The sequence below is a fragment of the Lissotriton vulgaris genome, chromosome 5 (assembly GCF_964263255.1).
Source record: "Lissotriton vulgaris chromosome 5, aLisVul1.2, whole genome shotgun sequence".
Taxonomy (NCBI): Eukaryota; Metazoa; Chordata; class Amphibia; order Caudata; family Salamandridae; genus Lissotriton; species Lissotriton vulgaris.
In genome coordinates, this window is record NC_141693.1 from 244001932 (window position 1) to 244014462 (window position 12531).

Consider the following 12531-nt stretch of genomic DNA (forward strand, 5'->3'; position numbering starts at 1 on the left):
ACTGGCAAGGGCAATTTAAATCGGCTTTGCCCAGCTCTGATAGCCAGAGCTTGTTTATTCTGGCCCACCCACAAAAAGGGAAAAAATGGTCAAGGGCAATGAAGTAGAGCCAGATCATCTTGATACACCCTCGGTGTGTGTGTGTCAAGCAGCTGGTAATGAAGTCTCCATGGGCACCAGCCCTTGTGTAGAGCAGAATATTTTTATGGGGCTAAATGAAAGGTCATGATTAAGACTTGCATGAGCCAATTCTTAATTGCTGCCATTGGCCAGCACTTATTTTTCCTCATTGTATATTGACAGTGAGCAAGAGAGGGAAAAAAACACAAAGTTAAAAGACTGAGGAAGCAAAAGTGGGAATAATAGGCACAAAGGGAGAAAACAGGGACCGGAAAGAGGGAGATATTGGGGCAGCAGCATCTGGTAGTGGATTAAAGAAGACAAAGGTTAATTCAGCACTACGCTACCTTGGTATTCGGTTCACATGTTTTTAATAGCCCTGCCAGAGCAGAGCTTTGGACACCCACACTTATTCTTTTACAAATAAAGCACTGGCATGTGCCCGCTGTTTGACTTCCTTGGTGCTCTTGAAAAAGAAATTAAATAATTTACAGCAACCTGGGCAGAAGACAATTCTGTCCATGGTTGCAGTATGCGCCATGCTATATCATTTTCTGTTTGTCCTAATAGTGGCCCCCTCTCACACCCTTCACCCAAATATAATCCAGGATCTGTTATGTTACTTTTATTAGAAAATTAATCAGGTCCTCAAGAGTATGAAGAACAAGGAGGTAACTGTCAGCCTACTTTAGATGAACAAGTGTACAAGAAAAGGGCAATCCTGTTATCTACTTAACACCTAAAGCATGTCCATATTTGTTGTTCTTGTTAATGATCCAGTGCTTGAATCCACAGAGTCTACAGCTTAGCTAAGAAAACAAGATGTCATTGGCTTATTATGCATGCAAATTTTAACATGGCTGACACCAACATCCAATATGTTAGAAGGGTGAGCTGGAAACGGAGCCGGAACCCCAGCCACCGTCCCCTGATTCTTTATGAATTCAAGCTGGGAGGAGCAGTGCCTTAACATTTTTGCTAGAGCATAACTTGGCATTACCCCAAAATGGCTAGATTATGCCAAGAAATATAATGTCCTCATTCTCCAAGAAACCTGAGACATGAAAATGTTGTGCGGGATGGTTATCATAAATTCTGTATTCCGGCAGACCCTTCAGCCATGGTTTATGTTTACGAAATTTGTATAGCGCAACAAATACCCTGGGGTGTCTCGGCGCATTAGAACTTCAAGGGACAAAGGCCAGCAGATGGAATCATTGATCAATTAACCAGGTCTTCAAAGATCTTCGGAAGGAGATGAGGGTGGGACTGGTTTGATCGACAAGGGTAGGGAGTTCCAGAGTTTGGGGGTCGCTACCAGATTCCCCAGGTTGAGGTTCTGGTGCGGGGAACAGATAGTAGGAAGGTGGAAGCTGTTCGCAGAGATCTTTTTGGGGCATAGATCTGGAAAGCATTCCTAAGGAAGCGAGGCCCGGTCTCGTGTGTAGCTTTATAGGCGATACAGAGTGCCTTAAATTTGATCCTGTTCCTGACTCGTAGCCAGTGAAGGCGGCGTATTGCCAAGGAGGTAGAGTGCTGTTTGGGAATGTCGAGCAGGACTCTGGCTGCCGCATTTTGAATGGATTGCAGTTTGTTTAGGACTTGTTCTTGCGCATTGAGGAATAGCGCATTACTATAGTCTATTTTTGAGAAGATTAATGTGGTAATCAGAGTCTTTCCTGCTGAGGCTGGCAGGTATGGAAGAAGTTTTTAAATTTTTCTCAGTGCGAAAAAAGAGGAAGAGACCACTGAGTTTACGTGATGTTTGAATGATAGCTTGTCATCGAAGATGACTCCCAGGTTTCTGACCTTGGTCACCGGGATCGGATGGGGCCCCATTTGCTTGGGCCACCAGATGGAAGACCATTCTGGTGAGAGGGTGCAGAATGGGGGAGGGAGATTTTCAACTGTGTGAATTTTAATCATTTTTGAATAAATTTTTACTGGACTAGAGTACAAGACTTCGGTTCCACCAATCAATTTCCTGCCTCCGGTACTGAAGAAGATCAAAAAAGACTGTGCCCAAGTGATCTTGACTGGCCTGGACTGGGCCATTAGTGAAGTACCTGGAGCTTCTGAGGTTAAGCATCTGCCTTCTGATCAGGCTCCCACCCTGGGAGCACATCCGGTCTCCTCAACATGACAGCATCCTGCACTTGAGTCATCAAAACCTACATAGCCATATGTGGAGATTGAGCGGTAGTAGTTAAATATGTTTGACCTGCCCACCAAAATGATGGATGTTACACTTTGCTGCCAGACACTCTTCGATCAAGTCTATCTACCGTGGACACTGAGAAAAGGTGGATGCCCGCTGTGGAGTCCTAAATATTGATCCCTTGTGCAGGCTAGACCTTATGAAGTTCTTTTGTGTGGACTTTTGTTAGACCAGCAGGGCTTTTCAGTTGCGACTGTTAAAGGTTGCTTGTCAGGCTTGCTAGCTTTTCTGTTCACCTAACCAAGCGTCTTTATCCAAATGACTGGTTGTGATGCTTTTTTCTTTTATAAAAGGATAAACACATATTAGACTCCCAAAGCAATTTGTGATGCCTCAGTGAGATCTCGAATTGGTCCTCTTGATGTGCATGCCCTTCAAGTCTGTGCATGGATCCGCCTTATGAGCTAAAAATGGTGTTTCGATGTTCTCATTGTCATTATGTCAGCATGCTGCATGAGTGAGTTGCAGACACTGGTCAGCTCCTCCTTAAACCATCTTTTGCCCAGAAAAGTTAGAGCTGACACTCAGATGTCCTTCCTTCTAAATGTTGTGACACTCTTTCTTGTTAGCCGATCGCTCACATAAATGACTTTCTTTATGCTGCATTATCTCTTGATTAAGAGAAGGCTTTATCGCCTTGACTAAAGAGAGCATTGAGTTTTTACTTGGATCAAATGAAAGATCAGTTAGATGATCAGCTTTTTATCGAGTTTTCTGGGGTGAAACGGATAAGGTGGTTCAAAAGAGGTCTTTACCTATGTGGGTAGTCTCTGAATCAAAATCTGCTACGCCCTGGCCAATTTGCGAATCACTGAACGGACTGAAGACCTGAGGGCCTGCCAAGGTAGCTATGATGGCGCTGGCATGGTAATTACATCTGACAAGCTGTAAGGTGGGCATCAAAACATCACTATGTTCTACTGCTTGGACAGGCAGGTTTAATGGAAAGCTCATTTTGCTTGCTCAGTCTCAAAGGACACAGACTCTCCACCTTTGATAGGTATTGAAAAGGAGATGAAATTGCGGTTAGAAGTATCCTTCCGAAGAACAAGTTACTTACCTCGGGTAACACTATATCTGTTGATACTCAACTAACAACAGATTTCTCACTGCCCTCCCACCTCCCCGTTCTCTAAAGTGGACTCTTTAAAATCTTTAAAACAAAAAAAAAACAAGTCCGAGATCACCACACTCTCACTAACAATTGATCTACAGTCTCTGGAAGTGAAAGAAATAGAAACTGACATGACATAAGTGCACAGAGGTGATGCTTATATGTGCCTCAGCTATATAATTTCTGGGCAGTGCATAGCGAATTTGCTTGCGCACAGGAGCACTGCTGTGAAGTTTTCCTGATTGTCTTGTGCCTGGGAAAAATTTACATTGTGAGGAATATGTGTTTTGTTGGCGTTTCAACCAGAAAAAGTGTTACAGAACTTCTTTCTCCCTCTCACAATAACACTTGGGGGCTCATTACGATGTCGGGCAGAAAGCCTCCTCTTGTGAGTCGGAATCTTCACGTCCTTTTCAGAGCCTTTCCCACCGAATCGGTCGAATTACAGTACGACCACCCGATTACGATGTTTGTCGTCGGAACGTAAACCGCCCGGTCATTCCGACTCGTTTCGACTGACTCGCTGAGTATTCCTGTCAGTTGGAACCGCACCGTAACCCCCTATGGACAGCGTTTCCGCCATCTGGATTACCACATCCATTTTCAACAGTCTTTCCGAGCCAGCCTTTCCGACAGTGACTTTGGAGGACTCTAGCAGGGCCCCATAGCCCTCACGGCTCAGGTTGTTGGCCAAGGGAGTACCTAGGGTACCCCCCTGTAAAACCTGCACTTTGTGGTAGGCACCATGTGGTGCCTGCCACAGGGTGCAGGGTTTTTCACATACACCCCATTTCCGCATAGGAGCCTGTGTTGCGACCGGTTCTCGGGAGTAACACGAGCTCCCATAGGTAACAATGGGAATCCGACTGCACAGTGTTTGGTCACTTTGTAGTCTGGCAGTCGGAACCATCAATTGCAAATCGGTAGGCCCTTGATCCGAGTCTGTATCGGGCGGAGGCTTTCCGCCTGACATCTTAATGAGCCCCTTGGTAGCATTAACCCTTGGTAAACTTCCGTAGGAAAGACACTGGCTTCTACTGCCTCTTTTCCACAACTGTAGCTTTGCCACAGTCCGTGACATTGAGTTGCTGGGCACGATATCCTATACCTGTAGGAGACAATAGCCACAATTATTTGTATCTAGTAGATGCCAAGTGTGAAGTGTCAAAGCAAATTCTGAGCAAAAGCAGTCCTCCACTCTCTGTGTAGACGTTTCTACATTTGGCAGACTGGCTTCTACCATGGGATGCTAAGCTTGGTTAAAATGTTAACCATCCAGACGTGCTGGCCAACTCCTCAACATACCATGCAGTGTTGATGATCTGTTTTCAAAAACGCCATCAGTGTCCTGCAGACCAAAAAAGCCCTGCGACATAAAGTAGAAGCTGTGGTAGTCCGATATCACGACATCCCGCACTCTTTCTTGTTCCATGAGATATGCATATGACAAAGATTCTTGTCCTCATTGTTGTTTCGGGGGTGTTTGTGCTCACCCTACAGTTATTTCCCAGTCCCCCATTAGTACCCTCAGACAGGGCAGCAAAGGTTCAGGCCAATCTATTGATACTGGGGAGGAAGGTTCGTTCTACAATCGCTCCAGCAGAAGCAATACTGACAGCATACAATACATCATCCATCCGCTACTTAACGGAGTTAGTGGCACCTACGGTTGTGTCTCATGATGTGAAGAAATTTTGTCAGAAAGAAATCAAGAGACCAGTAGTGATAACGCAACAATCGTATAATTAAATTAGTGAAAAACAGATCTCTATAATCTGTTAAACTGAGAAAGAAAACTATTTCATTTTTGTAGAAAACATGTTAACAGTAAAAGCAATAAAATGACAACTAGCTTCCCTAGAGAGGCTTTTAGTGTCTGTCTTTGGTACATCATGTTTCATTTAACTAAAGTTGATGGATACCAAAGATTACTCACCTTGTGAATATCCCCAAGTGCCAGAAACTCATAATGCAGTGATCCTGTGACTTTGCACTGACATTGCTCTACTTTTAAAATTATTTGTTAGGCACATATATAAGCCACTCATGCATGCTGACATCAATGTCTTTCTTTCCACAACTTCAGTTGCAGATCTGGAGCTCCACTCCTTTTCTTCATTTATTGAAGAGATTTTTTTTCTTACCAATTTCATCTCTTTAATTCTTCCAGTGTGCAAGGGAATGCTACCCCCTAATACTACAGGGTTTAAACATTTTAGGGACTGCTTCAAACTAATGTCTGAAAAATCCAACCCCCACCACAAAGGTATGCCTCTGGTGTTTGTGTTCGACTGGTGTACAAGGACTGCACCCAGATGAACCTAAAAATCATCTGAGAAAGCAAACCAAGCTTTACAAGGCAAAACCCCACCTGACTCCACACAGTCCTGCTTCCAGGCAAAGTAGGGAGTGCAAACCGCTCCTGAAATCATTCCATGGCAGATTTTCTTCAATGTCGAAATCTTTGGGCAATTCTAGAAAGAAATGCAAGAAGTCCTAGCGGGTCTTTGACCCTTCCCTCCACTCTTGTTCTCTAGAGAAGGTGGAATGGCATCATTGTGCTACCAGGTCTCTCTCTCTCATCCCTCCGAGGCTTTTATTTCAACCTTTTTCCTGATGCACCCCAGTTTCTTGGTCCATCTGCAATGTTGTAGCAGGTGGAAGCATTCAGAGAAACTTTGCTGCACATCATCTCGCTCCTTTTGGCCCCAAGGTTTTTAAGGGGCCTCCAGTCTGGTTACCACCAGCGGATCTATCCACCGCGCCATCTGTGCCCCTTGAACACGCTTTGCGTTCTGCACGAGTCTCGGTGATGACATCTGTTCTGGCAACAAAATCTGCGCCGGTACCTTAGACATCACTGATGCTGAAGGAAGATCCCCAACCTATTGTATTATCTAACTTGGACCCAAATTAATCTCAATTGAGGGTGTGCCCAGATCCTGAAGTTGCACAGCCTATATGCAATCCCTCTGATTCAGACACTATTACATTACCACACATTCATACACAGACACTACACTAACTTTTTGGCTCGGACCGGAGTGAGCCCTATGGAGTGGGGTGTTGGAGAAGAGTTTTCCCCAACCCATGATGCGGCTAACTGGTCCATAGCCCTACAATAAGCCGGCCTGGCGGGGGCTGTGCCTCCCGCCACGCTGGCTTTCGACCCCGGTACTCCACCGAGAAGGTTGTCATCTCAGTGATGGATGAGCTTAGAGTGGGGCTAGATACGAACACTCCCCAGGCCACGGTTGACCATTCCATCCTTCTTGCCCTTGTCAAGGCGGCCGGTATCGGGGGCCCAGCCCTTACCTGGGTCAGCTCCTTTCTAGAGGGTCGTACCCAGGCTGTCCATCTCGCCGAATTCTCTGCTCCCCTTCGCCCGGTCCAGTGTGGTGTCCCCCAGGGTTCTTCTCTCTCTCCTTTATTATTTAACCTCTATATCTTCCCGCTCATTTTTGCACTTCAGCAGATGGAGGTCACCGTGTATAATTATGCCGATGACCTCCTAATCATCTTTCATCTTTCACACTCTCCTGTCAGTATTCACAATTTTCAATCTGTCATGCTATTCATCAGTGATTGGATGAATTGTAATCACCTCAAATTAAACCCTGATAAGACTCAACTTGTCGTCAATGGTAGCACCCCTCGCCCTTGGTGCCCCAATTTCTGGCCCCCTACACCTTCCCCCTCAGTTAAAACACTTGGGATTTCACTTAACAAACACCTCACTCCCCACTTCCAGTTTAGTTCAGTTGTTTTCTCTTGCTTCTTTGCCCTCCGCACTATTAGGAAAATTTCCCGGTTCTTTTCCTACCCCGCCTTGAAATTAATTCTAATGGCAATGGTCCTCTCCCGGCTGGACTACGGGAATTTAGTGTACAATGGTTCCCCCGCATGCGCTTTTCACCGTCTCCAGCTAGTCCAAAATCAGGCCGCTCGCCTGATTTATGGGCTGCCCAGATTCCATCACTCTACCCCACTACTCAAATCCCTGTATTGGTTGCCTGTTAAGGAACGGGCTCTCTTTAAACTAGGCTGCACTACTTTCCAGGCCAATGCAGGGGCTGCCCTAGCGTTTATCTCATCAGCCATTAAGGTTTATTGTTCTAACAGAGACCTTCGCTCCTCGACTCAATTTCTGTTCCCCGGTTCAAGAAAAGCCGATCAGGGGGTTTGAAATTTGCTGTTCTAGCCCCTATCTTTTGGAACACCTTACCCCTGCAGATTAGATCTCTCCCTTGCTATCTTGAATTTCGTGGGGCCCTTAAGACTTTTCTTTTTGCATGTGCTTTCCCTTCCCAGTGATCCTTCTTGCTCCAGCCCTCGGTTAGGCATCCTTCAGCGCCATGAAACCGCCAGGTAGACGCACGCTATACAAATACCTGTACATTCAAATTCAAATATGCCTGTGGGTTGGACCCCCCACCTCATACTGGCTTGGTCTCCTCCTCCTCTGCACCAGCAACTGCGATAAGTACATCCTTTACGACAGTCATTAGGAGGCCTGCTGAAATCCTCGACCTCCACCCACCCACGATGAAGATTTTATTTATTTATTTATTTGAAGCTTATAAAGCGCACGGCTACCTCCGGCGGAAGTGTCCCGGCGCTAAGATTACATAAGAGTCCCCAAGAAGAGTAAACCAAGGATGCATCACAATCAGGAAAAAGAAAATACTGAACCTAAGAGAACTGCAGCCCTAATGAATAGTGAACAACCAGGTCTTGAGTTGGCGTCGAAAGGCTGGCTCGGAATCAGAGAACCTGAGATCAAGAGGAAGGCTATTCCAGAGCTTGGCAGCAGTGACGGTGAAAGATCTGCCGCCACTACGAGAAAGCCTAAATCGTGGCACCGTCAGAAGACGCAAGCTATTAGATCTCAGGTGTCTAACTGACGAAGAGATCATAAGACGTTTTCTCAGATAGAGAGGGCCGATTCCATGGATTGCTCGGAATGTCAGAGTCAGAATTTTAAAATCAATGCGACGGGCTATGGGAAGCCAATGGAGCTCATCCCGGTAGGCCCTGACCGAGGTACGAGCGGGGATATTACCAATGAGCCGAGCTGCCGCGTTCTGGACAATTTGCAGGCGGTCAATTAGGTATAGGGGGGCACCTGCATAAGATCAAAACTAATGTTACTGAGGTGCTTCAGCTTGGTCAGTCAACGAGCGAACCCCTTCTACCCTTCAGTGTGGCCTTCACTGATGTGCTCTTGAGCATGTGGGCTAAGCCATGTTCTGGCCCTTTGGTCAGTCACCAGGTCACACTCCGCCATTGACCAGCACCAAGTGGCTCAGATTTCTTTAACCTATCATACAGGTCCTTGAATTTTGGTATTGCAGGCGTCCATCAGCAGAGTGACCTCTAACTCTTTTCTGGCTACTTCAGACAGTGTCAAACATATGGAAACATTTGCCGATAGCATGCTTTCAATGGCCAGCTTTGCCCTGAGGTCAGTCAACGGCAGCTTATGATGTTAAATACCTATGCACAATATTGATGAGATTTTACCAGCAGTCCCAGAAGACTTACAGGCTTCCTTGGCTCAAACCATTCAGGAAAGCTGAGATGTAGCTAAGTACTCCACCCGATCAGGCCGAAATACCACTGATTCACTAAGAAGTGCTTTTGGGACAGGCATGGTGTTGGTGCACCACAAATGCATGAGATCCACAGGCTACTCCGGGGTATGCAAAAAAGGAAAACTTGACCCTTGAGTATTTTAAAGAGAGCCAAGCCACTGGCTGTAGGAAGCTGGCTCTGTATATACTATACCAAAGTGAGGTATAGTGTGCACAGAGTCCAGTGGATTCCCAAAGGTAGGCAGAGGTCAAGTTAGATAGCACCTCACTCTCGGTTTGTGGTAGTGTGGTTGAGCAGTAAGGCAGTATCGGAGGACAGTGTTAAGCATGTGTTGTACACACTCAGTCAGCAAATGAATTCATTCACTCAAAGACGGAACTTTAGACCAATTATCAAAATATTCTTTTAGTTATTTCGTTTTCTAGAACCAAGGAAGCCTGGCACAGGTACGCAATACATACTTTACAATAGTAATGCAATTGAATTACAGTTTGAATGATAATTGTATTGCACTTTGGTTTAATTTACAGTATGGATGCTGAGAAATGCAAATACTTACTAAATGCAGTACATAGACTTGAATAGGCTTTTTAGTAAAATAGCAGGTCAGTAACTTTTGAGATTACTAGGCTTACACAGAGTAGTATACCTAGATACTACTCTGGGACCTTTCCTGAAAACATACAAGTAAAATCGTTTTTGTTACATTATGCAATTTTAAAGAATTTCTTTAATTTCTCAAACTCCACACTTAAAAACTTTACAGAAAAACAGTCAGTTATCCTATGGAGGAAAATAGTCTTATCGGTTTTGAGGTAAATATTTGGTAGTGGGAGTTGAGGTTCTGGGGTAGACTCAGGGTTTCCCCGGGGTCAAGGATGCACTCTAGTTAAGCCCTCAGCGGCACTAGGGCGGCCAGGTGTAGAGTGCTGAGGCCCAATGTTATCCAATGGGGGATAGGGGGCCTCCGGTTGGTGGCTACTGGCAAGCAGGCCCCTTGGTTGTGGTAGCAAAGCTCCTGGACATTAGCTCAGGGCAAATGGGGAAACAAAGTAGCACCAAAGTTGCACCCTCAGCGGCACTAGGGTGGCTGTGTGCAGTTTCTACTTCAGGTGCCCTGTTGGTTTCAATGGGGAACCTCTGGTTTGCAAAGGCACTGCAGGCTCGGGTACGAAGGTCTTCTGGGTGCAACCACCACTTTGAAAGGTAAGTTGGGAAGTTAGGGGTTTGCTAGGCACCATCGGTTTGGGCACACAAGGTCGTGGGGCGTCGGGGCAGGGGTGCTTTTTGGGGTCGGATCTTCTTACCAGCTCCTGGTCGCGGTTAGGGGGGCCTTCTGGATTTAGGTTGCAGGTGTAAACTCGAGGCTTGAGGCAGGTCAGGGGTCGCCGGATCTCGGGTCAGGATCGCCAGGGTGACCTCCTCGTGGTGTTTGCCCACTCGAGCTCCGCCCTTGGACGGAGGGTGCAGAGTGGAGCGGATTTGCAGTGTCCTGCTGGAGCCAGAGGTTGCTGATGAACAAGTTCGGTGTTCACTGGAGACAAAGTCTTTGGGGTTAAAGGCAGGCAGGTCCTCCGGGGTCTCCAAGGTTGCTGGCTGCTGGAAACACTGGAATTTCCCAGGAGCAGGTTCGAGGTGGAGACAGGCCGGTAGGACTGGGGCAAAGACAGTGGGCGTCTTCCTTTTATTGGCTTCGGCACGGCTGCTCGATCCTTCTTCTTCTATTCTTGTTGCAGGTTCTTGTCTGATGAAGCAAGGTTCAGGGGTGCCCCTAATTACTAGATTTAGGGGTGTTACAGGTAGGTGGCAGGGACCAATGGGTCCCTTCCCTGGGGTGGGTACACCCCTTATTATGCTACAATCCAGTGGTAGGGGGACATGAGCCTGTCCCTGGGTTGGCTGAGTCCCTGAATCTGCAAGATGGCAGGGAAAGGAAGTTGTGCTTCATCTCGCCGCCCCCACCTGAGGGGTGGAGTTTGCAGAGGTGGGCACACCTCTCTTCCTCACCTATTTTTCCCGCTGGTTCTCCCGCCCAAAGTGGGGTCAGGACCAGTTGCTGAAAGCAGCAAGTGGCCTGTGAAGCTCACAAAGGCGGCAGGCCTTTGAAGCTTCCCCTTCGTGAACCCTGCTTATCCTGGGGGAGGAGGCTTGGCACCTCGTCCCAGGATTTGCTTTGTTTCAGGCCCCAGAGAGCAGCAGGCTCTCGACCAAGGAGTCCAGAAACATGTGTGGTGGTGGGAGCTGAAAGCAGCCCCACAGCCTGGACACTAGTGGTGGGTTCGTTTTCAGGGGGCATCTCTAATATGCCCTCTGTGTGTATTTTCCATTAAATTCCACACTGGCATCAGTGTGGGTTTAATGTGCTGAGAAGTTTGATACCAAACTTCTCAGTTTTCAGTGTAGCCATTATGGTGCTGTGGAGTTCGTAATGACAAACTCCCAGCACCATATACTTTTAATGGCAGCACTGCACTTACAATGTCTAAGAATGGACTTAGACACTTTAGGGGTACAGGGATCATGCACCTGTACCCTCACCACTGGTATAGTGCACCCAGCTAGAGGGGTGACTGATCTATGCCAGGGCAGTGGGTTGTAGGCATGTCTGTTCTGTTCTCTAGAGCTCTCAGCGCCAGGAAGCCGTTTGGCCATCGTGCGCTCTATAAATATTTTCATTCATTTCATTCATTCACACAGAGGTGTGTGCCATGTCGATTTTTCACTTTGTTCTGCACCAAAACACACAGCCTGCAAAGGCAGTGAGTGTATGTAGAGGTACAGAGCTTCTAATGGGTGGCACAATAAGTGCTGCAGCCCTTAGAGGTCTTCCCTGGTCACACTGCCCTGGGTACCTGTGGTACCATTTACCGGGGGCTGACCTGTGACCAGAGATGCCAATTGGGTTAGTTTTGGGTAAAGGACACACGCCCTGGGAACCTGATTGGCAGGGACCTAGTGCATCAGTAGTCTGGCAAAAAGTGGAGGGGGTTACTGCAACAGAAACCCACTTTACTACACTGCCCGATCAGTCTGGCAATTACCACAATAGCTTTTTCTGGGGATATGAGAGGGGCTTTGCATATTGGAACCACCAGCACTGCCATTCACACAGCAGACCTCACAGCCCTTCAGAGGTCAGGGCTGTGGGCCCAACAGACAAAGACCAGGTCATTAGCCATTGTATACGTATATCCCAGTGATCCCCCTCTTCGGCAACAACTCACAACCCCTTAGTGTGCCTTTTGCGGCACACAACTATCCGGTAGGAGGCAGGGTCTACCACTTCCTTCAGGGGTAGCAGAGCATCCAATCTGACAGGTGGGCTCTTCAAATCTTCTAACAGGGCTACGCCTTGCTATTCCTTTCCGATCCATCACACCTGCCACCTACATCAAAGCAGCTTTTAGAGGACCATCTGTCTGTTTTGCGTCAGGAGATGCAGGCTTTTTTTCGTCAAAGGAGCCACAGAGAGGCATAGAAGTAG

At 47.0% G+C, this 12531-nt stretch overlaps 1 protein-coding gene across 1 annotated transcript in view; it reads left to right on the plus strand.

Annotated features, from left to right (window-relative positions):
* The window catches only part of LOC147710591 (CDK5 regulatory subunit-associated protein 2-like), an 883251-nt gene that overhangs the window by 254274 nt on the left and 616446 nt on the right, over positions 1 to 12531 (plus strand). The window lies entirely within an intron of this gene.